This window comes from Lycorma delicatula, chromosome 1 (assembly GCF_047948215.1).
Source record: "Lycorma delicatula isolate Av1 chromosome 1, ASM4794821v1, whole genome shotgun sequence".
Lineage (NCBI taxonomy): Eukaryota > Metazoa > Arthropoda > Insecta > Hemiptera > Fulgoridae > Lycorma > Lycorma delicatula.
This window is the reverse complement of record NC_134455.1, coordinates 17726607-17753827: the sequence shown is the minus strand read 5'-3', so window position 1 is coordinate 17753827 and position 27221 is coordinate 17726607. Positions and strand designations below refer to the sequence as shown.

Sequence of the window (27221 nt, the reverse complement as noted above, 5' to 3'; positions counted from 1 at the left end):
ATTTTTATGCTGTGTAATACCAGAAATCAATAGGTCTTGCCAATAAAAACAAGTGAATGAAAAATATTGATTTCCTGTATTTGAAGAACATATCTTTATTTTTGCTACGAGTTTCAATTTATTTCTATTCGTAGTTTTCTCTTGTATTGCACTAATAATAAAAATGATTTACTTGAACAATGTTTCGATTATGGTTGTTATTAATTTTTTTTTTTCTTTCCGTAGCGGAGGAAAAAGCTCTGCCAGCCGCCGTCAGGCCCGCACTGATGGCAGTGCGGGGCTCTCACCCGCTAAAAAACCTCCGCTTCTACCATGCAGGGGCCGGATCTAACCCATATGGTATGTACAGCCAATGCATGATCACCCAGGCACTCCACTATCCGAATCCGTGTGACCGGAAGGCGTCCTCAGGGGGCGATCGACGAGCGACGACTCGAGGAGCCCCCGCCGCCCACCACCAGAAGCTGGCCTACCTTGATCACCCGTCATCGTACTCCAAGCCTCCATAGATTCGCATCAACTCAGCCTACCGTCGCTTCTCTTCATTGGCCTTCTCTCGTATCATTGATGCGATCGTAGTCGAGACACACTCCCACTTGTTGCCATTGCTTAGCATTACCTCGATTATATTGTTGGCCCCCCTCCACACCCATACAGGAACTCCATTCCTGTACGGCTACAGGAACACCACAGAAGAGTACACACTGGCCAACAGTTTCCTCTTACACGTCTGAGGACCGCCCTATTTCTCATCATGTTGCTCAGCGCCTTCACCACATTTTCGCCCTTTCTCGCCGCCTCCTCAACATGTATAGTAAAGGATCGGTTCTTGTCCAGCTACACGCCTAAATACTTCGCGGCTGGACTAGGATGGACTATCGTGTGTCCCACTCACACATGCGGTTGTTATTAATAGATTTTTAATTAATGCAGTATCTATGAATTTTGTTTGTACATATTTTTTTCCACTGGATTTGAGTATATATATATATATATATGCAAATAGAGCTGTAGTGGCAAATAAGTCCATTTGGAGAAAGTAATAAGTTATTAAAGGGAAATAAATAATACATTACGAGTTAAATTATTAAACCATTTCCGGCGTTTAAAATTCTATCAGTTGAATTTTCTTATTCCATTGATCAATGATACAAATGCACAATTAAAAAACTCAATTAAAAAACAATTAAAAACAATTAAAAATCTGTCTAAACACTGGTGTTTTACATTTCATATTCATTCGATCTCCTGAATTCTTGGTTATGTTATTGTACAAAAATGAGGTAGAAGGCATAATTTATAAATTAACAAAATGATAAACTACTTTTTTTTGGTCTTGCCTCTTTTGTTTTTGAAGTTATAGTGTTCTTATCATAGTCTTAAACTTTAGCTCCAGCAGGCACGATATAGACTAGAATAATAAACAATGATCGAGGAAAAATCTGAGAAAGCAACGAAATTTAAATCAATCTGTAATCTATTGTGCTGGGTCTCCTTTTATTAAAAGGAAACAAAAACTACCGGGTTTGTAAAAGAACAAACTCTGACGTTTAGAGGTAAAAACATCGAAAAAAATTTCAGATTTCTTAGTTGAGGCAAAACCATGGCTTTTTATAGTTGTAAAAATCTAAAGAGTTTTACATTTTATTTTACCGATTTTTAGAAGAAAAGTACGGTATTACCTTTGGTTGCACGGTGGTATTGGGGTGAAATTGTATTTTCTTTATGTTTTGAGGTGTGAAGAATACGAAAATACCATTCATTTAAAGTGTAGTTTCCTTATATATACGAGGTGTGACAATAAAGTAATGAGACTGATGTGAAAAAAAATGTTCCTTACCGTTTTAGTCATGTTTAGTCTTGTCTCCTTCAAAGTAGTCCCCTCTGATTGCACACACGTATTCCAGCGCTTCTGCCATAGATGGTAACATTTCTGGAACTCATCTTTTGTAATATCCTCCAAGACCCTCGTCACAGCTTTTTGGACATCTTGTGTTGTTTGAAAATGGTGTCCCCTGACCGCCATTTTGACTCTTGGAAATAGAAAAAAGATGCAGGGAGCGATATCAGGTGAATAAGGTGGCTGTGGTAGTACTGAAATTTTGTTTGAGGTTAAAAATTGCTGTACTGACAGAGCAGGATGAGATGGCGCAATATCGTGATGCGGAATCCAATTATCAGCAATGTTGGCACGGACACGAAGAACTCGTTTACGAAGTCTTTCCAAAATTTCTTTGTAGAAATATTGGTTAACTGTTTGTCTAGGAGGCACCCACTATTTATGAATAATTCCCTTGGAATCGAAGAATCACACAAGCATGCATTTCACTTTTGACTTTGACATGCAAGCTTTTTTTGATCTGGGTGATCCCTTTGAGCACCATCGCGAACTTTGGCGTTTTGTCTCTGGATCGTATTGAATAAACCAACCTTCATCACCAGTGATAACACGGCTTATCAAATCTGGATTGATTTCCGTTTGCTCTAACAGATCGGCTGCCACATTTTTCCCTGTTTCTCGATGTTGTGTGAGATTTTTGAGGACCATTTTTGCACAAATATTTCTCATACCAAGATCTTCAGTTAATATTAGATGAACCGTTTCTCGATTGATGTTGAGTTCTTCTGCGATCATTTTCACGGATAATCTTCGATCAGATCGTACGATTTCACGCACCCTGGTCAAGTTGACATCTGTCCGTGAGGTTGATGGTCGTCCACTGCGGTCTTCATCTTCAACATTCGTTCTGCCTTCACAAAAAATTTTATGCCACCGAAAAAGTTGAACTCTTGACATAACCTCCTCTCCAAAAGCCTTCTGAAGCTTACCGTAAGTTATCGTCACGTTTTCACCCGATTTAACGCAAAAAGAAATGGCATACCGTTGCGCAATATTTTGCGGTTTCATTTCTGTGACGAGAGATACAAACACGTGTTCACTTATTACAGCACAACTCACGACTGAGCAGTTGCATCAATGTGCCGCTTGATCTAGAAGTAGCTTATAGACCAAGGTCAAAGATGGTGTGCCTACGCAAGCTGCAGGGTTGTCACATCTTGCAAAGAAATATCAGTCTCGTTACTTTATTGTCGCACATCGTGTATATATATATATATATATATATATATAGAGAGAGAGAGAGAGAGCGAGAGAGAGAGACCTGTGTATAAAATTAGTAGCTCAAAATCTGTTAGATTAATTTCATTGAATTTTAAATTTGCTGTAGTAGTGTATATGAAATTTTGTATGTGAAAACTGATGAAGATTAGTTGAGTTTTCTTAAGTTACGATAAATTTAAGGTGAATAACACACTTTGTTGTATTTGCGTATTTTTATTTACGGTTATGCATTGAATCACGGTGGTGAGTAAGTTTAAATTTAATGCTTGCATATAGAGTCTAGCCCTTGTTTTATTCAAATTGTGGTTATAATAATTTAATTTTCTTTTAAACAGAAAATATGCTTTGATATTAAATAAAAAAAATCACACCTCTTAGTTTTTTCACTTAATTTACGTTTTACATAATTTTTTGTAAAAAAATATGCAAAATAGTTAAACAAAATAAAATTACGAAATGTCGGTCTTCTTCCATAGTTCTGCGCAAGATTTTTTTATTTTTAACTTATATTTCAATTTTAATTTAGATTTATTACTAGAGTTCATGTGTGAGGAATAATTATTCTGTTTTATTTTGGGTAATATGGGGGATGTGGGTAGTAGTAAGAATTTGAAATACATCTCTCATGAAATCAGAGAATGAATAAATCATCTCATCGTCTTACTGAGTGTTTAGATATTACGTAATGCATAATTTCTTTGAGAATACTTTTCAAAACTTTATGTAATTCAGACACTTTTACAATGTTAACTTTTATAAGTGTATTTTTGAAATCCTACCTTGATAAAGAGCATTAATTGAGTGTCTGTCTGCATGTGCGTCTCCCTTAGCTGATAACATGCTTACATGAAACAAAAATTATATGATTTTTTTCTTAAATGTTTATAAACAATAAATAACAACAGCAATAATAATTATAAAATAAATAAATACATTTTACTACCGTAATTCATTCATTCAATATCGTATCAGATCTTAAAAAACACAACTATTTTCAATACAAATAAATCCATACTGAAAATACTATCGATTATCCATTTAAAATCGTATATATATCATATTTTGGCGTTTTAGTTACAATTAAACATACGTATAGGTAAAACAAGTGAAGTTTTACCTAGTATTACCTATACATACGTATATAGTATTTACCTATACATACGTATAGGTAAATCACTTAGTAAAAAAAAATGAAGTTGAAATTTAGAAGAAACAATAATGGTCAAAATTAGAAAATTTTGAATCCTATATCTCTTCCTTAGCGATTTATTGGTTATGAAGTCCATTTCTCTTAAGGTATTTTGTCAAGGAAGGGTAGTTTCGTATTACGATGATTTCTTTACTATGGAGAAGAGTTTAAAAGTGCAAGAGATTTTTTTTTTTTTTAAGTTATTTTGGTTTTAGATAGCGCGAGGATGGTAGCCCACCCTAAAAATTATTTCCTAATGAGAAAAGTGCTTAATAGAACGATGACAAACACTTTTTTCGCTTTTCCTTGATCAATTTTCACCATTCAAAAAAGAAACATTTTTACACAAAAGAAAATCAGATTTGGACACTTAATAATAGCAATCCGAGACCCCGCCCGCCAGAGCAACACTCCCGGAGGGCCTAGCTGCGAAGGCGTGCCTACGGTACGCCCAGCAGCTAGTTATAAAGTAAAAGGTTTCAGTAAAGTATTTTTATTATGTTAAAATTATCTCTATTTTTTGTAATTCAACAAGAAATAATGCTACAAGTTTATTTTTAAAAATTGCGTAACTTACTGTGAGACCAAACTAAAATCGATATATATTATTATTCAACGTAACTAATCTTAATCGTCGACTAAAAAAAATAAATTAAATTTAAGTGTATTATAATTTTTACAATGTTTTTTTTTCGACGGAATTTTTTATTGTTAAGTTATTTAATTAAAATTGTTATTTGTTGTACTTTAATTTGATTTATGGGTAAACCTAACAAATATTATATAAATTAAAAAGAAATTGTCCAATGTAAACGCAAAAACCAGTACCTTGATAAAAGTAAGAAAAGATATGAAGAAATAATTACGTAAAGCAACTATTACCAAACTATGGCTGTCTAAACTGTGAGAAAATACTTTTTATTTCAATTTTCCAATTTTTTTTAGATTTCTTTTAAAAAAAAATTTTTGAATGAGTAATAATTTACGGCTATATATCATTAGGCTCAAAATTGCAGTAATCATAAGTTAGGGCTATATATCATTGCCATGTTAGGGCTACAAAATTGTATTACTACATTTATCTATAACATTCTGTATACATTTTTTAAGGTGATTATTACCTTATACATTTTCTAAATTAATACCTTACGATGGTTCCGGCGTTAATCAGAAAAGAAAGAAGCTGAGAATTTATAAGTTTTTTTATTAAGCGTAAATAATAATGATTATCAAAAAAATTTTAAATCTTAAATAGATTTGTAAAAATGTATAATTTTTTAATAATATATAGTATCTACTGATTTTATAGAGTTGAAACATTCGAGAAATATTTAGAATCTTCTCTAAAAAATAGAAATGATTAAAATCAGGGTTTACAAAATATGATACAAACGCATTACTTGAACTTAAAAAAAATCAGAGATATCAATTTGAACGTTTACAAATTGGTTTGAACATAATATAATTATTGGTCGAATTGAAAACCTTATCTACTTTGTAATTTAGTGAAAAATTTAATTAATGTTTTTAATGAATAAAACTATGAGATTATTAAATTATTTAATTTTTTATTAGAAACTACTTAGGTCAAACGATTAAATAATTTTTTTGTAGTCGCTTGAAGATTAGTAACCATATGCATGAATTTGTAACAATCGTATCGAGAAATAAATAAAAATTCGTCGAAAATTTATAAAGTTTAATTATCTTGTGATTTAATATTTGTAGCTTTATTTAAAAATTTATTTAATTACAAAATTTGAAAATTTTCCCTTTTATTTCTTTATAAATACCAACCAAGTATTGATATTTTAATTACAATTTTATACATCAAACATAAAAACTAACTTATATTTTATTATCTTCTTATTTCTGTTATATTTTATTTACCACCGTTTTCGTTAGACTATATAATTGTGGTATAATTTGTATACTTTGCGACAAGAGGTTGTTTGGTTAGAAGTTAACGGAAGGGTAGACCGTTGCCTAGTAACTATGTTACAACATTCCTTCAATATTGAAGGAAATTTGATGATAGTGCGCAACCACGCAACAAATACCTGCTACAATTCACAACAAACAGTAATAAATAATGGCAGATAAATAGTTATTCAGATCTGATAAGTAAATCAGTTGGGCTTTATACTTAAGTTGTGATTACACTATACTAATTTGTAAATTTCTCAAAACTTAAGTACTTATTTTTTAATCGTGTGATAAACACGAATGTAGAACAGTTAAAGATGAACAAGTACGCTCTTTCCTGAATTTTATTAAAAGTATATATAATACATATTTAATTATAAAAATAATTATAATAATATTACTGTAAATGTAAAAATTCATTAGGGAAAAAACGATTTGAGGGTTTGGTAATAATGCCAATGACAACACGCCAACATATAAAAATTTTAGATCCCTACTATTTTGAAGATATTTTTAGAATTACTAACGTAATAGAATCCAACTGGTATAACGCATTGTTCTTGAGATTAATCAAAAACTGAGATAAAAAAGAGGTTAAAAAAGGACTCGTACAACTTTCTTTGAATTTAAAATATTTAATGAAATATTTAAAAGTACAAAATTTATAATAGGATTATTTGTTAGCACTCTAGATAATTATATTTTTTTGATTTTCAATTCATTTAGGAAGTAAAATAAATTTACATACACTCACGTCATATACGTAGATTAAATATTGATTGTTATTTTTTATTTTTTTTTTTATTATTCCGACCTCGGATTTGCTTTCACGTATTTTAAAAGGTAGATGTGACCTTTGAAAAGACTGATGAAAAAATCTGATGTGGACATCCCATGACTTCCTTGTATGCCTATTAAATTATATATATATTTTTTTTTAATTTATATTTTTTATTATATATATTTTTTGTTTCGTATATTTTTTTTGTAATTAAATTATAATTTATTGTAAAATTTCTTTTACAATCAGAGATTAATAATTACTAATAAATCATTATATTTAAATTAAAATAAAAAAAAAGTTAAAAAAAAAGAAATGAATTCGGATTCTCGCAGATGTACCTTCCACTTCATAAGATCCAAATATTTCATTAATTAAATTTTTTATTTGGCTATAACTCTGGAACCAATTAAAATAAGTACCACTTATGATATATTATTGAAAAGCTCTCAATGAAAACTTATTACTCCAATTAAGAAAAGGTTAAAAATAAAAAAAAAAATGGATTTTGGCCTCATTTGGACACTTTTGTGTCCAGTCGATTGTAATTAAATTAGGAAGTACAAAACTAGATGTTACAACAGTCCTAAATCCAAAATTTCAATATTTTACAGCTAATTGTTTTTTAGTTATGCGAGATACATATCGTACAGACGTCACGTGAAACTAGTCAAAATGGATTCAGGAGTGGGCAAAATGGATATTTCCGTTGAAATCTGAAAACCGAAATTTTTTGCGGTTACAATACGTCCTTATACTTCGTACAAGAAGTAAAAAAAGAAAAAAACTTTGTTGAGAATCAAACTGAAGATCAGTTGATGAAGAAATCTGCTAGTGTAAATATACTGATTCAAACACATACTTGTTTCTGTATTCTTCAGACGTTGATTATTTATTTGTAATAAATTTGAATATATTTTTATTTATATAAAATTGTTATTGCTCTCACTATCTTTAATTATTATTGGATTTTAATTAAAATAAAGGCATTAGTTTGAACTACTGGCATTTGCTTTTAGTCAACGTTGTACCAAAATGAGCTTAGAAACAATTATAATTGGTAGGATTAGGACTAAATCTAATGTTACCTTTGCACTTAAGCTGTGTAATACGTTACTGGCCTATTACAATCGTGAAGTTTGCCTAAGTTACTTAAGGTGGTGTAGACAAACCAATTTGTTTTGCAAATTAAGGGCCGGACCTCCACTTTCGAAACGGCAAAATAATTTTCAACCATGTACTCAGCCTAGTTTTTATTAGTAGCATAAATATCAAAACAGGAAGTATGTATTTCTGTTTTTGTAACTATTAATACCAAAAAAATTACAATTACAGATATATAGTTATATCGTTTTTCTGAGTTATTCATAATGATTTTTTTTTCAAATTTTGCAGATTCCTTTTCTGATTCGTTAATAGTCTCTTAAAATTTTTATATTTAATTCCAAAATCAGTCTACTATCAATATAAATGAAAATTTTGGTTTCATCGAGGAACGTTTTAAGTTTGAGATGCAGCATCTAGCTTATTACTGTTGTATTACTTAATCTATATTCATACCACTTCTTTTTTCATAACATAGGAAATGATTAGAATAGTATAATATAAAATATAAAAAATAGTATTTTTATATTCGTGCAAATTTGAGATAATATTTACTAATGAACATTACATTTATGTTTCATTTAATCATTAATAATTTAAAATTAAGTTACAATTGACGATAAACCAGCCATGTGAATAGCTATGACCAATATACTCCTGTGATTACACCCATGTTTTTAAATTTAAAAATTTTAATTTTTTTAAAACAACTTTAATTAAAATTTTATATTTAATTTTTAAATTAAATATTCTTCTTAAATATTTATATACTAATAAATACTAATATAGTAATAAATATAGTAATTTATATACTAATACTTAATTTAATATATTCTAATTAAATATTTCATACTTTTATTTTTTTTAAAACAACTTTAATTAAAATTTTATATTTAAATATGAAAGATCTATGACTGAATCATGTGAAAGGAAGAAGCAGATTGGTGGATTATGTTCATTGCATAATCTCAATGTTACTTGGATTAATAATAGACAGAAATACTGATGAAAAATATGTAAGGAAAGACAATATTTAGAATGCATAAAGATTAAATGAAAATGCAAAATGTAGCAAAATTTTTTAGTGAAACAGTAAACCATGGAAAGAGAGGAAAATTGTAAAAAGTAGTCAGTAGAAACTGATAGAAAATCAATATTTTTTTAAGTTTTGCCATGACAGATTTTTTTTTTATGATACGATGAATAATATCAAATACAATTTATTCATAAAATAATAAAAAAGGATAATTACAGGTACATGAATAAAATCATATTTCTTGACAATTTTTCCGTCATTAAAAAACCCTACTTTTTAGTAAATAAACGAATGTAGTATTAAATTTTATTTGCTTCAAATGATAAAAATAATAAAATTCTTTGATCAGAAGTATCTCCTCCCTCATGAACTTGATGTACATTGCTTCAAAGGAAGCTCACCGTTCCGTTGCATATTTTTGTTGGTTCAAATACAAAAATTACAATAAACTTTCGAATTGTTTGATAATAATTAAATTTGTTTAAAAATCAAAAGCAACTCAACAGTTCTATTTTATTTCAACATTAAAATATATTTTCTGTGGTTTTCTTTGCAGCTGCATTTAGTGAAAATCATGACTACAATGATTTACTAGTTCAGTTTAAACGTAGTATTGCTGTATGCAGCAAGGAATGCTGCATACAGCATTCCTGCTGTATGCAGGAAAGAAACAAAACTTAGTGTATTTTTAAGAATTCTGCGTAAAAACTTATAAATGGTGTACACAGGTAATAAAACGTTTCTTCATCAGAAAATTTCGTTCAATGTACTTGTTTTAATCTATGTATGAAATACCTTAAAAGTTTATTTTCTTATCACAAACGTTCATTGAATAAACCTAGAATTGACTTGTTCCATATGTTTTTTAATCTTCCCAAGTCGTGCCAGTCTCATGATCTTACATCGTACATCCTACATCCTAAATTAACTGTTTCAGATAATTTTAATCTTTTCCTTCCACTAGCGGTTTTAGTTCCTATATTCTCTTGTAAAATAAATTAATTATGCTTCCGCTTCTTAATTTATGGTACAAAAATATAACTTTCCTCAAATAAATTCTTTCATAATTTTTTTCTAATTTAATTATATTAAAATTTTCCGTTTCGCAAATTATCAATTATTTATGTAAATTATTATAATTTGCATTCGCTTCAAACCAATCTATTTTGTTTATCTGCTCTCTAATTCTGTGTGACCTGTAATTTCTTTCCCCTATATTGTTTCGTCTTCCTTTCGATCAATATTCTTTTGCTTTAATGTTTCTTTTTAAATTCACTATATTTTCAATGAAGTTTACCTTCATCGACTCATGAATAATCTAAATTTTACACTAGAATACAGATTACTTTTCGTATTCCTAGTAAATCTTATTCTGAAGCAAAAAGTACAAAAGCGAATAAATATATATTGGTATTCATGCTATTCTAATTTACACTTCGGGCTTCCTGTATGCGAATATTAAAAAAGCAACTTATTAGGACAAGTAAATTATCTCACAACATTTTCTCTACAATTACCTGCCTTATAATTCCAACATCTCTTGAAGCTGGTAGAAAATTGTCTTAATGAAACGAGAATAAAGTTTCGACTGAAAAGTCTGTACATATAAAAGCAATGAAGAAGAAATCCGATACCATCTTTTTCTTGAATTATATAGCTGTTTTATAGCACTCCAGTGTTTTCTAATTTGTGCTTCTTTTAACTATGAATGGAATAAATTGATACAACTTAATTAAATAAAACGACTTTCAGTGAACTCAAGCTTATCTCATAAATCATTCGTTTATCTAAAACAAAATTCTTTTGTATAAAATCTCTTCATGAATCCAATTTGATTTATAGAATTTAGATTACAGGTGGTAAATAAGTAATTTAAAGTAGGAATAACATTTTTAGAAAAATTCTTCGTATCACATTACAATTTTCCATACTTCAAATTTATCATAATTTTTTAATAATTGTGACATAAAAGTTTCTTTCACAAAAGACGCTTTCAAGATTTTTATTCATTGTTTTACCCAAAATAACCTATTCAAAAACATCCATTAGGTCAAACTTAGACAAATTCAGCAATTTTTTTTTTAAAAAAATTATTTTTCCATTGGTAGCTTGATAACTCTTTCAGTTTTAAACGCCTTTTCATTACACTAATTTTTGTCGGTGTTATAATCTTTCTTCTATTTCTTTTAAAACCTTTATTCATAAAATATCCTTTAAGAATGTGTTGGTTTTATTTTCACTTCATTTTTTTTTTACATTCAATAATTTTAATATATCATGTAGTTGGTAATGTTAAATTAAATATAAAGATTGAAATATATATATTTGAATATACATTTACTTCTTTTGATTATTTTTATACTATTATACACAGACAATGGCTTTTAAAATAATAATTTCAGGTACACTTACTGTTATTTATTTAATATCGTTTCATTACGGAAGCCTAATAACAGAAGTCTATACAAAAGTTATTCGCAATTTTATTTGAGTTTCTTTTTCATTTATTCGGGAGTTTATTGGATGGTAAATAAAAAACAACTTCTTTTTTTTAATTACAGGATACACACTCAGTTACTTGTAATGTTAAAAATGTTATTTGCTTATTGAACGAATTTATTATTATTTAATAATATAATAATACAAATATTTATTACTAAATACAAACGTTTATTTGATATAAAGGAATAATACTAAAGAAAAATCATTATTATAATAGATTATCTCTCTTGTAAGAATGTTTTGCTTGAGTTAATATTATCTGATAATATTATGGATACCACATGTGTTCCTTAAACGCCTAATTAATTACATATACACAGTTTTTGCTGCACTCATTTTAAACTATACATTTTAAGTAAGATACTGTTCTCCAGTTCTTTAGTAAAGTGAACTATTACACAGTTGCGAAAAATATTAGTTATTAATATCAAATATTTATGCAATAACAGTGACAAAAAAATATTTTTTTAATTTCTCTATAATTTAAAATGTTTCTCTAATTGTGATACCATTTCTTGAATTGCTTTTTTTCGTTCATTACAGATCTGTAAATAAAATTTTTTGTCATCTTTCGTTTTAAAAAAATTTTCGTTAAAAAAAATTAAGGGAAAATACAGTTAAAATCTGTAAATTTATAATTTTGCATGGCCATACCTGTGTTACAATGATTTTGTTGATGCTTTACTTTCATAAATAGCCTCAAGCACATTCCGAACTAACGAATCTATGAAAAAGCACCAGTCCTAATCTTTATGAACTGGTACTAAGTGCAACATAAGCTCATCAATATTTGTGGAATAACCCAAATAATTTTTATCAGTAAATTACTAAGAATTTTCTTTTTGTCGGCTTCAAAGTCCCAATGTTTTTCTGTTTTTTTGAAGTAAATTCCAACCTTGCATTCTTGATCCTAACAGTTCAGCTTGATTTTTAAAAAAATTTAAATCCCTAGCCAAGTCATTTAATTCACCTTGTCATATAAGATTATTGGAAGAGAATTCAAAATCAAAATCGTTATTGTCTTCTTCAGTAGTGCATGATCCTTCATCGCTGCTTTCAAAACATACATTGACAGGTATTCACTGTGTGGTACAGGCCTGATTTCAGATAGCAATGAAGGACATTTTACAGTATGTTTAGAATTTTCAGAAAAATATCAGACATAATTGTTAAACAAAAGTAATAGTCAGTTACATGAGCCTTTGGTTCAATCTATACCATAGGTACACCAAATGACAAAGCCTTCCGTGTACCTTTCAGTCTTCCTCTTAAATAAACAGAAAAATTAGTGCATTCTATATGAGGAGCCTACGTCTTCTCCTGATCACTAATTTTACATTGAAATTACAAATGATATGCTTTTTTAATTAAAGGTATAATGTGTTTTCTATTTTATTTTACGGTAAACTCACAATTCTTTGTCTAGTATTGTTTATTTATAGCTTACAAAATAATGTTAACAAAATGAAACGATAAAAAATAACTTAACAAAATAAAATGTAGAAGCTTAACTATACGTTGAAAAATTAATAAAATCCTTTAAATAAAATTTTGATAACTTTTCAAAAATTGTGAGGGATAGAAAGTTAATATTCGTTTTCAGCATCAAAAACCAGATAAGAATAATGTATCACATGTTATGAAACAAAAATTATCTTTATCAGTTTTATTAATTCAACAATCTTATCTGAAATATTATATTAATATAATAGTGTAAAATTCCCATTATTACTTTAAATGTATGTCTTATATCTGTCAAATACAATGTTTGTTTAAGTTATTATGTTGTAGCCATCTACAAAATTAAAATAAAAACGATTAATCAGATGTTTCCTCAAATCTGATGTGGACACCCCACAATTTACTTGTACGCCTATTAAATTACATATTCACATGTTTCTAAATTAAAAGTAAATAAAATTTTATTTCATTAATAATTTCTAACATTTTTTTTTATTGTATTATTGAAGTATTATATAGTTATGATACCAAAGAAAGCAGGGGCAGAAAAGTATGAAGAATACACAACAATTAGTTTAACTAGTCATGCATCAAAAATCTTAACTAGAATTTTATACAGAAGAATTGAGAGGAGAGTGGAAGAAGTGTTAGGAGAAGACCAATTTGGTTTCAGGGAAAGTATAGGGACAAGGGAAGCAATTTTAGGCCTCAGATTAATAGTAGAAGGAAGATTAAAGAAAAACAAACCAACATACTTGGCGTTTATAGACCTAGAAAAGGCTTTCGATAACGTAGACTGGAATAAAATGTTCAGCATTTTAAATAATTAGGGTTCAAATACAGAGATAGAAGAACAATTGCTAACATGTACAGGAACCAAACAGCAACAATAACAATTGAAGAACATAAGAAAGAAGCCCTAATAAGAAAGGGAGTCCGACAAGGATGTTCCCTATCTCCGTTACTTTTTAATCTTTACATGGAACTAGCAGTTAATGATGTTAAAGAACAATTTAGATTCGGAGTAACAGTACAAGGTGAAAAGATAAAGATGCTACGATTTGCTGATGATATAGTAATTCTAGCCGAGAGTAAAAAGGATTTAGAAGAAACAATGAACGGCATAGATGAAGTCCTACGCAAGAACTATCGCATGAAAATAAACAAGAACAAAACAAAAGTAATGAAATGTAGTAGAAATAACAAAGATGGACCGCTGAATGTGAAAATCGGAGGAGAAAAGATTATGGAGGTAGAAGAATTTTGTTATTTGGGAAGTAAAATTACTAAAGATGGACGAAGCAGGAGCGATATAAAATGCCGAATAGCACAAGCTAAACGAGCCTTCAGTAAGAAATATAATTTGTTTACATCAAAAATTAATTTAAATGTCAGGAAAAGATTTTTGAAAGTGTATGTTTGGAGTGTCGCTTTATATGGAAGTGAAACTTGGACAATCGGAGTATCTGAGAAGAAAAGATTAGAAGCTTTTGAAATGTGGTGCTATAGGAGAATGTTAAAAATCAGATGGGTGGATAAAGTGACAAATGAAGAGGTATTGCGGCAAATAGATGAAGAAAGAAGCATTTGGAAAAATAAAGTTAAAAGAAGAGACAGACTTATAGGCCACATACTAAGGCATCCTGGAATAGTCGCTTTAATATTGGAAGGAGAGGTAGAAGGGAAAAATTGTGTAGGCAGGCCATGTTTGGAGTATGTAAAACAAATTGTTGGGGATGTAGGATGTAGAGGGTATACTGAAATGAAACGACTAGCACTAGATAGGGAATCTTGGAGAGCTGCATCAAACCTGTCAAATGACTGAAGACCAAAAAAAAAAAGTATTACTGAACTATTATGTATTGTAAATCAATAAATCAATATACTTAGATTAAAAAAAAGTTAAAAGAAAAAGAAAGGAGATGAAGTCTGATTCGAACCGATTTGCCTTCCCTTAATAATATCCAAATATTTCATTAATTAAAATTACATTTGGCTATAATTCTGGAACCAATGAAAATAAGTATCACTTATGATAGACACATCTTTGAAAAGCTCTCAGTGAGGAATTATTATTGCTATTAAGAAAAAGTACAAAAATCCAAATTATTTTCGATTTCGGGCTTTCTTCTTTCTCTTTCAATCGATAGGGTTCAATCGATTGAAATCTAAAGAGGAGGTGCGCAACTAGATGTTACAACAGTCATAAATCCAAAATTTCATCATCCTGGGCTCATTGTTTTTGAGTTATGCGAAATAGGTACGTGCAGACTTCACGTCGAAACTAATCAAAATGGATTCAGGGGTGATCGAAATGGATATTTCTGTGGAAACCTCAAATTTTTGCTATCACAATACTTCCTTTACTTCGTACAAGGAAGTAAAAATTATATAGTAATTATTTTTTAAAAAAACAACATATATAAAATAATTATTAGTGTATGTAATAACGTAATTCGAAATTATTTTGGTGAAGTAATATGCGTGACAATAAAAACACAATATTAAGTAAAATTATGACGGAATTCGTAATAATATCTAGAATGATGTGTTTTTAACTTGCTTTTAAAATGAATAAAATTAAAAAGTTAGTGGCATGACTACCGTAAGACTTTTAATATAATTTGGGAGTAAACGGATCCAAAAATTGTGTCGCACAAATTTTAAGCCTGATGTGTTTCCAAAGTAGAAAAATCTTTTGCTGTTGTAAAAAACGGCTTAGTTAAGTTTGTTTTATTAGCTCGTATTTTAAAATATTATTACAAAATGCGTTTCTCTGTTCTTTTAGTTTTTTCCTCCGGCTCTACAATACCAGAACACTTCGTTATGTTGGTTTGCAAATTGATAGGCTTCTTGAAGATGCTATGTGGTAATAATTGAATGAAGTGAAACACATCACATGTAGAAATTATTCAAACTTTTTACTTTTTTATGAAAAAAAAAAACATTCAAAAATGTACTGATATATTTTTATTATTTAAAAACAGGCATGCAGTTAAAGTACAATACAGAAGAAAAAACGTACGAGAATCAGTTTCAAGGACAGTTCATTATCTTTTAAAAACTATGTAAGTTTATAAAAATCTATTCCTTCATGAAAACTATCTCTTTCTTAAATAAATAAAAGTTTTTAACATGATGATGTATCGTTCTTAGATGCCAGTGCACCAGTTATATTTCTATAGCGGAAAGTTAATTTTGAGTTGCATATAACTTTGCAACATTTCACCGAACAAAGATTCAAAGCAGACTTTTATATATAAAATTTTATTTAGCTTAATTTAGAGTAGTTTACAGCATTATGTTAATTTCTTCATTAAAACACAATATTGGGTTTTAAACGAATGATTTAAAACTGTTCTATAATACGTTCTTCAAAAGAAATATCACGTGGAGAATTTTTATCTTCATTTGTAAATTTTAAAAATTCCATTTGCTAACTCTCGACACTGAATTATTCTATTTTGTTGTTATCTACGTTAATTCAGTTTTTTTTGTTCCTGTACCGGATTCTATTAAATAATCTTTGATTTAAGTAATGCAGCCTGCAAATGATTTTTATTTTATGTAAAAATAATGTTCAGTTTTGTTTCTAAATCGAAGGAAACTGTCAAATTCGCCTATTCTTCGTTTAAATGGTTTAGTTTTATTTAGGATGATCAGTTATATTAAATCCAAAAAACAAGTGTATAATCAAAAAATTCACTTAAAACAAATTACTTTCAATTCGTATGAACAATTGATAACAGTAATTTTTTTTTAAAGAAAATATACAAAAAAATTAATAAGTTTAAAATTTTGCATTTCTGCAATTTATTACACTTACACTAATGCTCATTCCACAGCTTATGTGTATTAAAAAAAGAAAAACAAACTTTATACGATAGATTTACATCAATTTATATTTGAAGCAGTCGGATATTTTAACGATGTCACTTGATATAACAATTTTCCAATACAGTTATTTCAATTCCTAAATATGTTATTCTTTTATTACGTTATGTAAAAAAGCAAGTAACCTGAATATTTAAAAAATTGTCAATTAATGATTATTAAAATAAATTCTTTATTTGATAAATAAATGAATAAACCAAGATAATATTTTGTAATTTAAAGTAGAGAAAAAATATTTGAACCACTACAACTTAATTCTCCAATAGGTAATTAATTTAGAGAAAAATGAAACACTGTACTTGTATCTTACAAATCAGAAATTAATATTTGTCAGCCGAATTGCGCAGTTACTCTTTGATTGAGCAACGATCCAGTTTAATTGCTATTGGTATTCTAGAAAAAACTGGCAAATAAAATATAATATTTATTGTACACCTTATAGGCAGTACTGAAGTTAATACTCAATACAAGTTATTCTGGTATAGTTATTCTTTATTTCTCTTATTGTATTATTGCATAAATTACCATTATAAACATATTAACTAATTTGAGTTACATTTTTTCTATTTAAGCCTGCATAAAAAGAAGTATGTGAGAGACATTTTGTGGATCAATATATATAAATTATTTTAGTATTGCTCAAGTTAAAATGAACAACTGGATATTAAATTACTACATTGTTTACTTAGTCATTATCAAACATCTATGCATGATGTTTATGTGTGTGTAAAAATTTAGTTTACAAAGAGAAATAAAGCAATGAACAAAATTTGTTTGATTAAAGTTAGGTAAAACAGAGTTTTCTTTATCAACAACAGAAGTAAAAGATGAAATTTATAATCTACGTTAAAAATTAATTACGTTAATATATTTGTAAAACAATTTCATTAGTAATCTACATAAACATGCTGTAAGTGAATTTGCTAGCAACGCAAACATTAATTTTAGAACTTTACTTTGTTTAATCTTTCACTGTTTAATTAAAAGCAACTGAAGATGTTACTTTAGCAGTCAATTTTACCTAATCTCCATTTCAACTTCAAAGGAAATTAGTAATTTCAAATAAATAAAATTATTTCACATCAAATTCTATTGGCACAAAAAAAAAACAAGAATTTAATCATTATTAAAGTTTTTACTTTAGGTTTTACTGAAAAATTAAATAAAAAATAATGAAGTGAAAACCAAGTTGATTTTTATAAAAATAACAACCCTCTAACTGAATGCATGAGTAATAAAGAATCTTTATAAGTAATAAAGATTTCTTCTAAATCCTTTTTACTCTCGGCTAGAATTACTATATCATCAGCAAATCGTAGCATCTTTATCTTTTCACCTTGTACTGTTACTCCGAATCTAAATTGTTCTTTAACATCATTAACTGCTAGTTCCATGTAAAGATTAAAAAGTAACGGAGATAGGGAACATCCTTGTCGGACTCCCTTTCTTATTACGGCTTCTTTCTTATGCTCTTCGATTATTATTGTTGCTGTTTGGTTCCTGTACATGTTAGCAATTGTTCTTCTATCTCTGTATTTGAACTCTAATTTTTTTTAATGCTGAACATTTTATTCCAGTCTACGTTATCGAATGCCTTTTCTAGGTCTATAAACGCCAAGTATGTTGGCTTGTTTTTCTTTAATCTTCCTTCTACTATTAATCTGACGCCTAAAATTGCTTCCCTTGTCCCTATACTTTTCCTGAAACCAAATTGGTCTTCTCCTAACACTTCTCTTCTCAATTCTTCTGTATAGAATTCTAGTTAAAATTTTTGATGCATGACTAGTTAAACTAATTGTTCTGTATTCTTCACATTTATCTGCCCCTGCTTTCTTTGGTATCATGACTATACCAATATAAATAAAATTTGCATACAAATTTAAACTTTTTTTAGAAGAAAGTTTATTAAGTTTATCCTGACCCCTGTAGTGGAAGACACTCTTGTTCCAGTCACAACACAAATTCCAGTCACAACACAACCCCCTTTAAAGCTCTAATGTGGGCTTTACCAGAGGTTGTCCTTTAGATTCTCTAAAGATGATAACGCAACACATTCATAAGTTTGGCCTCATTCAGGACGACATTAAATGCCTCAACAGATAATTCCGTCAGTGTATTTACACAACCTACTATTGCCCTCGTATAGTCTCTTCCAATCATAACCACCTACCATAACTTATAACTGTCAACTATCAAATTAACTGATTCATGAAAACTCAATACCCACACCTTCCTCTAACACTGAAGGTGTCACACAAAAACTCTTTTTATATCTACCTTCAATTAGACTATGCACTCAGATTGAGTCTTTAAATGCCAACAATACTATCCTCATATAGACAATACAAGTGTTGATTGCAATGACAATTTTTTCCTTCAATTAAATTTACTCAAACTCTTCTTGATTCACTTAAAAATAAAGAAAGAAATTCACATATTTAATAATAAGCCTCTAATGAAAACATGCTTATAGAGCGAGGTCAATGGCTGTCACTCTCCCACACTACAGGCCCATGATAGAGTTCTCCACACATCTATCTCATCCTAACAGTTAATTCCTGGTGAATAAGCACCCAGTTGGGCCCATAGCCACCCAAATTCTATCTACACATCTATAACAGCATTAGACGGACTCAGCCATCCTCCAAAGGGATAAGAATGTACAGAAGGCAGGAACTAAGTTCTATTCCTTTTTGGTTTTCCAGTTAAGTTGGAGATGAACAAACGATTATTGATCCTCGCAACCTCTCTAGCTACTTTGGTACTTTCAGGTTCCTGCCTGTGGCAGAAGTTTACAATAACAATTACTAAATTAATAGTTTTTATATATCTCACATCACCACTCTTTAGAATCGTCATATAAAAACAGAATAGGCTGCATGCTTATAGCATTCCTTTCAAAATAGAAAGAATTCTATTATCGCAGATAAAATACTGTAAGCAGAAAGAAAAAAAAAAAACAAATAATTATTTATTACAAACTGGAATAGTCATCCTAATTACTAATGTTCTATGTCAAAATTGAAGATAATAAGAGGATATGCAGAGAAGTATTGGTTTTTTGATTTCAATGATTTATCTATTTTAATTTTTTGTTTTATGAGGTAATATCAGTTAATTGTATATGTTATTTTACTACTACAATATTCTTGTAAATTTTATTAGATTATGGAATTCAATATTACATGGTAACACTTTAACTTTTCCAAATAAAAATATCGTTCTCAAATGAACCTACCAGTACTATAATCGAAGTAATCAAATTTTATACAACTGTGAAAGGAAATTTTCTCCACACACATAACTCGATATACTACAACTGAAAAGTGTTATAAATATTTTTTATTTCGAATATTATTTTTTTTTGGTATTAGATTTTTTTTTTATTTCGTAACACCTAATTTGGACAGTTCCAAAACCATATAAAACTGTGAAAAGACATTCCCAGTATTAATTTTCAATTAATATATGTTTGATCTTCTAGATGATAATTTGATCCATTTTACTTACAAAAGAGAAGGGTACATTTTACTTTTTGGAAACAAACCTGCATACCCTCTCGGAAGATATTTCTTGTGAAAACATGTTATAGATGTGATTCATGTACGTCTGCGTACCTCCTCATTTTTCTGATAATGTAAAAGTTCATTTAAATAAATGTGCGGTACTCAATGGATTGGTCCAGCGAAATGGCCACCACGATCTCCTGACCTCTCGCCATCAGACTTTTTTCAATGGGGTTGGATGAAGTTAATTGTTTATTCAAAATGGATTAACACACAAAGGGTACTAAGGAATCGCATAATAGAAGCTGCATAAACTATTATATATTATATATAATATTCTAAGATATAAAAATGGATTAACACACAAAGGGAACTAAGGAATCGCATAATAGAAGCTGCATAAACTATTATATATTATATATAATATTCTATTAAGAATATTCTTAACGTTACGAGGCGCGCTAGAAAAGAATGGATTCTTCGAGCGAAATCGTGTATTGAACAAAACGGGGACCTCTTCGAACAACTTTGAAGGTAATTAGTAACTCGTTCACTAAATTTTAAAGTCACTTTTCAGTTGTTTTAAAAGTTAAATTACATTTATGTTAAAAGCTCTCTCCAATCTATGGATTATATTAGCTATTTCATTCTGTTATTTTTTTTTTCAAAATTCAGTCTGTTGGTTTTTAATAAAATTAAATATTAATATCTTATACGCAATTTTTCTTTAGTAATTTATATGAATCTTTTTAAAATTAAATTTTGATAAATAATACAATTGAAAAAAATACAATTTAATTAACTAGTTTAACAAAGTTTTTAATCAATTCTTAATCTTACGCAAGAACTATTGCATGAAAATAAACAAGAACAAAACAAAAGTAATGAAATGTAGTAGAAATAACAAAGATGGACCACTGAATGTGAAAATAGGAGGAGAAAAGATTATGGAGGTAGAAGAATTTTGTTATTTGGGAAGTAGAATTACTAAAGATGGACGAAGCAGGAGCGATATAAAATGCCGAATAGCACAAGCGAAACGAGCCTTCAGTAAGAAATATAATTTTTTTACATAAAAAATTAATTTAAATGTCAGGAAAAGATTTTTGAAAGTAAATGTTTGGAGTGTCGCTTTATATGGAAGTGAAACTTGCACGATCGGAGTATCTGAGAAGAAAAGATTAGAAGCTTTTGAAATGCGGTGCTATAGGAGAATGTTAAAAATCAGATGGGTGGATAAAGTGACAAATGAAGAGGTATTGCGGCAAATAGATGAAGAAAGAAGCGTTTGGAAAAATATAGTTAAAAGAAGAGACAGACTTATAGGCCACATACTAAGGCATCCTGGAATAGTCGCTTTAATATTGGAAGGACAGTTAGAAGGGAAAAATTGTGTAGGCAGGCCACGTTTGGAATATGTAAAAAAATTGTTAAGGATGTAAGATGTAGAGGTTATACCGAAGTGAAACGACTAGCACTAGATAGGGAATCTTGGAGAGCTGCATCAAACCAGTCAAATGACTGAAGACAAAAAAAAAATTAAAGTTTTTTATATTAAACCCAAAAACTTGTTATATTTTACCCCCAATATTTAGGTCAGATATCTTGAAACTAATGAAGGAACAGCACTGGGTCCCATTTTGTTAATGTTTTTACGTCAAAAACCATATAAGAAAACAAATTTTCTCCTTAATTTACCTTTCTAGAAGTTCATTTCTCCATGGGAACCGAAGTCCGGACGAAATCTTTCGCTAGACGTAAATCGCTAACCTACCGTTTTCGGGCCTAAGTTTATATAGACTTTTTCTCCTATTTTTAGGTATAGAATCATCTCATGAGAGATTAGTTTTGAATCACCTGTATATATATATATATATATATATATATATATATATATATATATATATATATATATATAAATATATATACACTAATTTATCAAGATAAATATTCATTTACACTAAGTTTTAGAGAATTTAGTTTTGCTTAGCTTGAGATTACATAAGTTATCAGAAAAAAAAATTAATTTTCTATCGATTTATATTGTCTCTCGACATGATGTCAGTCTAGGATTCTGTACAGAAGTTAGTTTATATGTCTGCTAGACAAAGATATGTCTAATTTAGCAACTCTGAATATTCGAAGTACCGTAAAAGTATGGATTAATAAATCAAGTTTAAAATTTTTTGCCGTTAAAAAGTAGAGTAACTTAGTTTTACACATAGATATAGGAATTGCATTGAGCACCATAAATAACTGTTATTATTAATAAAGACGACGGTTACATTTTATAAATGAACTTTTTATTATTGCTACCAAAATTTTCAATTTAATTATATATATAAACTCGTATAAGTTTTTTCTTTTAGTATATATACACTAGCATTTCCTATTACGGCTCCTAGATCGCGAAAAACATAGAAATTCATATCTGAACATTTATCAAAATTACAATCAAAATATTACTAAATCTCATAAACATTTATTCAATAGCGTTAGCTTAAAAGGATCAAAAAAATGTACTATACAATTTTTTTTTTACAGTTAAAATATTAAAATTAAAAAAAACTTAAAAATTGTTTTTAGATATTTATCTCAAGAGTATTTACAAACCAAAATCTAATGAATATATTGATTAGTTTACCGGAAATGAGTATTTTTTTCGAATTTCAAAAATCTAGTAATTGGTTTTTAGATATTCAAACGGAAATTACATACACATCAGGAATCAAATTGGTTACGTCAATTTTTGCCGAGAAGTTAAACAAATAATCAAATTTAATTGTAAACCATTTTAATCTTAAAAACCCGAATTTAAAAATGTCCTTTCTTATTGTTCACCTATATCGTAACAAGAACGTGTATAAAACTTTCATCAATTTATCTTTGAGAGATTTTTCTGCTCGTTGATTATGTATCAGTCATTACACCTTCTCTTATGTGTATATATATATATATACACATGTACTAACATTGCTGTCACGGCTTTGCCTGCACTATACGGTTACTTGCCGCGATCAGGGGAAATTTAGTCTATCATGACTGGCTTCGTTTGCCCTGTCCATCTAGCCAGACGGGGTCTGCCCCTTGGAACCCGCTGTATTCATTAGACTCATGCTTGCGAGAATATTAATGCTAAATAAAATTAAAGCATGCCCAATTTACAAAAAATATCAATGTATTGTAATTTCTTCAGAGTAACAGTTTGGTCAGTACAGGATCCGATCTTAAAGATATTATTTATCATTAACGCACGGTTATCCGTACGAAGTACGGGTAAATATTTTCCCCCGGTTATTAGCGTTAACCTTTTATACATCATAAGGATGTGACCGTACTTCGTTTCTCATTTATTTTCTTAAATTATATTTATTTTATGATTTCAGTCAAGTAACCGGAGACAGATGCAGCCAGTTCCGTCGTACGTACGGTAGCTATGGCTGTGTTAGTTGAACCACCGCACCGTACGAACTGCACCCATTGAAAATTGAAATTCAAAAATACTCTAAAATAGTTTTTAGGTATATATCTGAACAATATTTGTAAGCCCCAATCTAGTGAATATCTCGTTTAGTATAGACGAAAATGGAGAAAATTTGCAATCGTTCAAATATTTTAAGTTCCTTCTCCTTTTTCAAGATTGAATTTCGAGAAATCTGCAAATAAGTTTTTAGATATTTGCATGAAATTTACAAAAATAAAGTTAATACCTTAATCTGTTACTGAGAAATTAAATACGAATAGCCGAGTTTCAGAAATTAATCAAAATACATTTTAACTATTTAAACTTGGAATTTCAAAAATTCCTTTTTTACGCATTTACACCGTAAGATGGGTAACATGTATGAGTATGGGTAAGATGTATACATGTACCATATATACAAATTTTCATCAGTTTATCTTCAATACATTTTGCTGAGCGTTGATGAACCAGTCAGTCAGGACATCATCTACGATATATATATATATATATATATATATACGTATACGCAAACATAAAAATATAATTTATATTATGAGAAGAGAAATTAAAAATACAAAAAGGGACATTATTTTTTTCCAGTTATAAGGCAATTCTATTATCTAATACCATCAAATCAAAATATGTTAAATTTATATTTAGCATATTGAACTTAATTTATGTTACGGTTATTCGATCTAAATTATTAAACTGCCAGTTAATTTTCTAAAAGTTCAATAATTAAACTCGTCTAATTTTGGATTGTACAGAAAAAAATTACGAAAATATAAAAATAATATTAAACTTATCATTTTTAAAATGTTGCAAGTGAAATTTGAAGATTTTGTACACTCTGGATAAAAAGTTTTATCGCTGCTCGCATTTATTCTTTGTTGTAGGGGGAGACAAAATGACTTAAAATCTCATAATTACAAGAAGAAACAGAGAAAATATTTTTTTTTAAATCCATACCGAATATGTGATGTAATCGTTAATAACAACGAGGAAAGTATTGCCATTCTATTAATCGAAAACGTAAATGATTCTTCATCTTACATAATAGTTTTTGTTGTTTGTTTGTTTCTAAATGTACATTCATAATACATTTCAAAGTATATTATGAAAGATATTAATTTTCCAGAAATTACTGTTATCAATCGCATTTACTTTAATAAATTACAAAAATGTTTTATTTGGTAAAGCCTTTAGCTGAGTAAGTTTTATACGATATTATTAAAATTAAACACTAATAAAAAACAGCAACATTGAGAAGGTGAAAATTCATATTACTATGTTTTGTCAAATAATACAAACAAATAATTTGGGACTTAAACAGAAATATTTATTTTATGTACTGATACAGAAAAAAAAAATTGGGAATTTTTATAACATGAAATGTAAAGAATTATTACAGGAAACTACGGTTGTGGTGATGATCTAACGATAAAAATTTGTAAATGAAAAATAGGATATTTCATTAATAACTAAGAGGAATAATACTAAGAGAGTAACCAATTTGGACTCATTTTGTGTGGTTAGCTTTATACATCTGTATGCCAGACACAACTGGACAGAATATTATCACGGTAATTAATTGTAGTTAGTGGCAACGAAATATTACTCTTTAGAGCGCTTTCTTTTTAGCAACAGCTCATCCTACCATAAAATACAAAAGAGTACCTTAAATTCTCCTTTGTTCTTGTATAATATGATTCTGTAGAAGATAGTCCCAACCATTGTTTTGAGTTAATAGAAAAACGTATCAAATTTTATTGCATTTTTTTTTTAATAATTAATATAACTTTTTCCAATTTTTTACTTCTTAATCCTTACATTTTTATTGTACGAAAAATCCCAAGGAGATCCAGTAATCAAACCTAAATAAGTTTATTATCTCTAACAGGTTCCTATTAATGTCAAAGTTGCTACCTTAATTACTGAATTTAAAAATGTTGGTGTCATTTTAAGGAAAAAAATCATTTATATAAATATAGTATATACTGTAACATGACCAATACTAATTTTATTAGAATCAATTATATGATTATAATCACAAATAATATGAAAATTTTTGGAATAACTCTGCTGACTTTTACTCCAGCTGATTATGATTTTATCAGTAAAATATAATTATTAAAAACTCATTTTTCTTGAAATTATATGCATTTTATAAAGTTATATACAAAAATTCTTTTTTTCAAACTGTTGACTGCACAGCATATTAATCACAAGATACAGAAAAAAGTTAATATATGAATTAACCCTTGGATTAGATAACGATAGAAAAAACATAACAGTTAAGTAAATGAAATATTTTAATAATTACTAGTGGTGACGTCATTGTCAGGAAATGGTTTTGATATTATTAGAAAAATCCACTGTGATTGAAAAGAGCACAAACACAAATTAAAAATATCATAAACGAAGAAGAATGCCTCTGTTTTTTATCAGAAAAATACTTGGAAATTATTGACCCTGATTCTTTTACTACAATAAAATAATTACGCGTGCTTTCGCTATTTTGTTTGAGTTTGATATTAGGAGAATATTGCTTTTCTGTTGAATTAAAAATTATAGGATAGTTATTGTTTTATTCTTTGTTGTAATAAAATTAATTAGAAATTTTTAATGATTAGCAGCAGCGACAGAAGAATCAATAACTACCACAATAGCTGGATATTAATACATTATATGAATAGCTATGTGAAGGTACTAGAATATGTTTTGATGTAATAAAACTTTGATGTTTTACTACATTAATATGTTAATATATTTTGATGTATTCTTGCACGGTAAAAATATTTTAAAAAATACATGAAAATAAGACAATCTTATTAAAATGATGAATGTATCATTTATAAGAAATAAATAATACGGGCAAAGCTCCTGAAGAACCCAGCAGTTACAGACCTATATCACTTCTCAGTCACATGTACAAGCTTTACGAGAGAATGATTCTCGAACGCATTCAACCAGTTATTGAACAAATACTTATTCCTCAACAAGCTGGGTTTAGACCGGGCAAAAACTGTACAGGTCAAGTTTTAAAGCTGACAGAGCACATTGAACAGGGCTTTCAGGAGAAACACATCACAGGCGTTGCATACGTCGACTTATCGGCGGCTTACGATACAGTAAACCGCAGACTGCTTCTACAAAAAATACTTATATCAACAGGGGATCACCAACTAGCTAAAATAGTACCATCATTACTACAGAACAGGCGTTTTTATGTTAGCTT

The 27221-nt window shown here is 28.8% G+C and overlaps 1 protein-coding gene across 2 annotated transcripts in view; it reads right to left on the bottom strand.

Moving 5' to 3' along the window:
• The window catches only part of LOC142329558 (5-hydroxytryptamine receptor 1-like), a 1034283-nt gene that overhangs the window by 474956 nt on the left and 532106 nt on the right, over window positions 1-27221 (bottom strand). The window contains exon 4 of one of the 2 annotated variants that reach the window (XM_075374274.1): window positions 3901-3962. The exons of the other annotated variant lie outside the window; for it this stretch is intronic. The gene's annotated coding sequence lies outside the window, so the exon portion shown is untranslated. The remainder of the gene's footprint in view (window positions 1-3900; window positions 3963-27221) is intronic. 2 annotated transcript variants of the gene reach the window in all.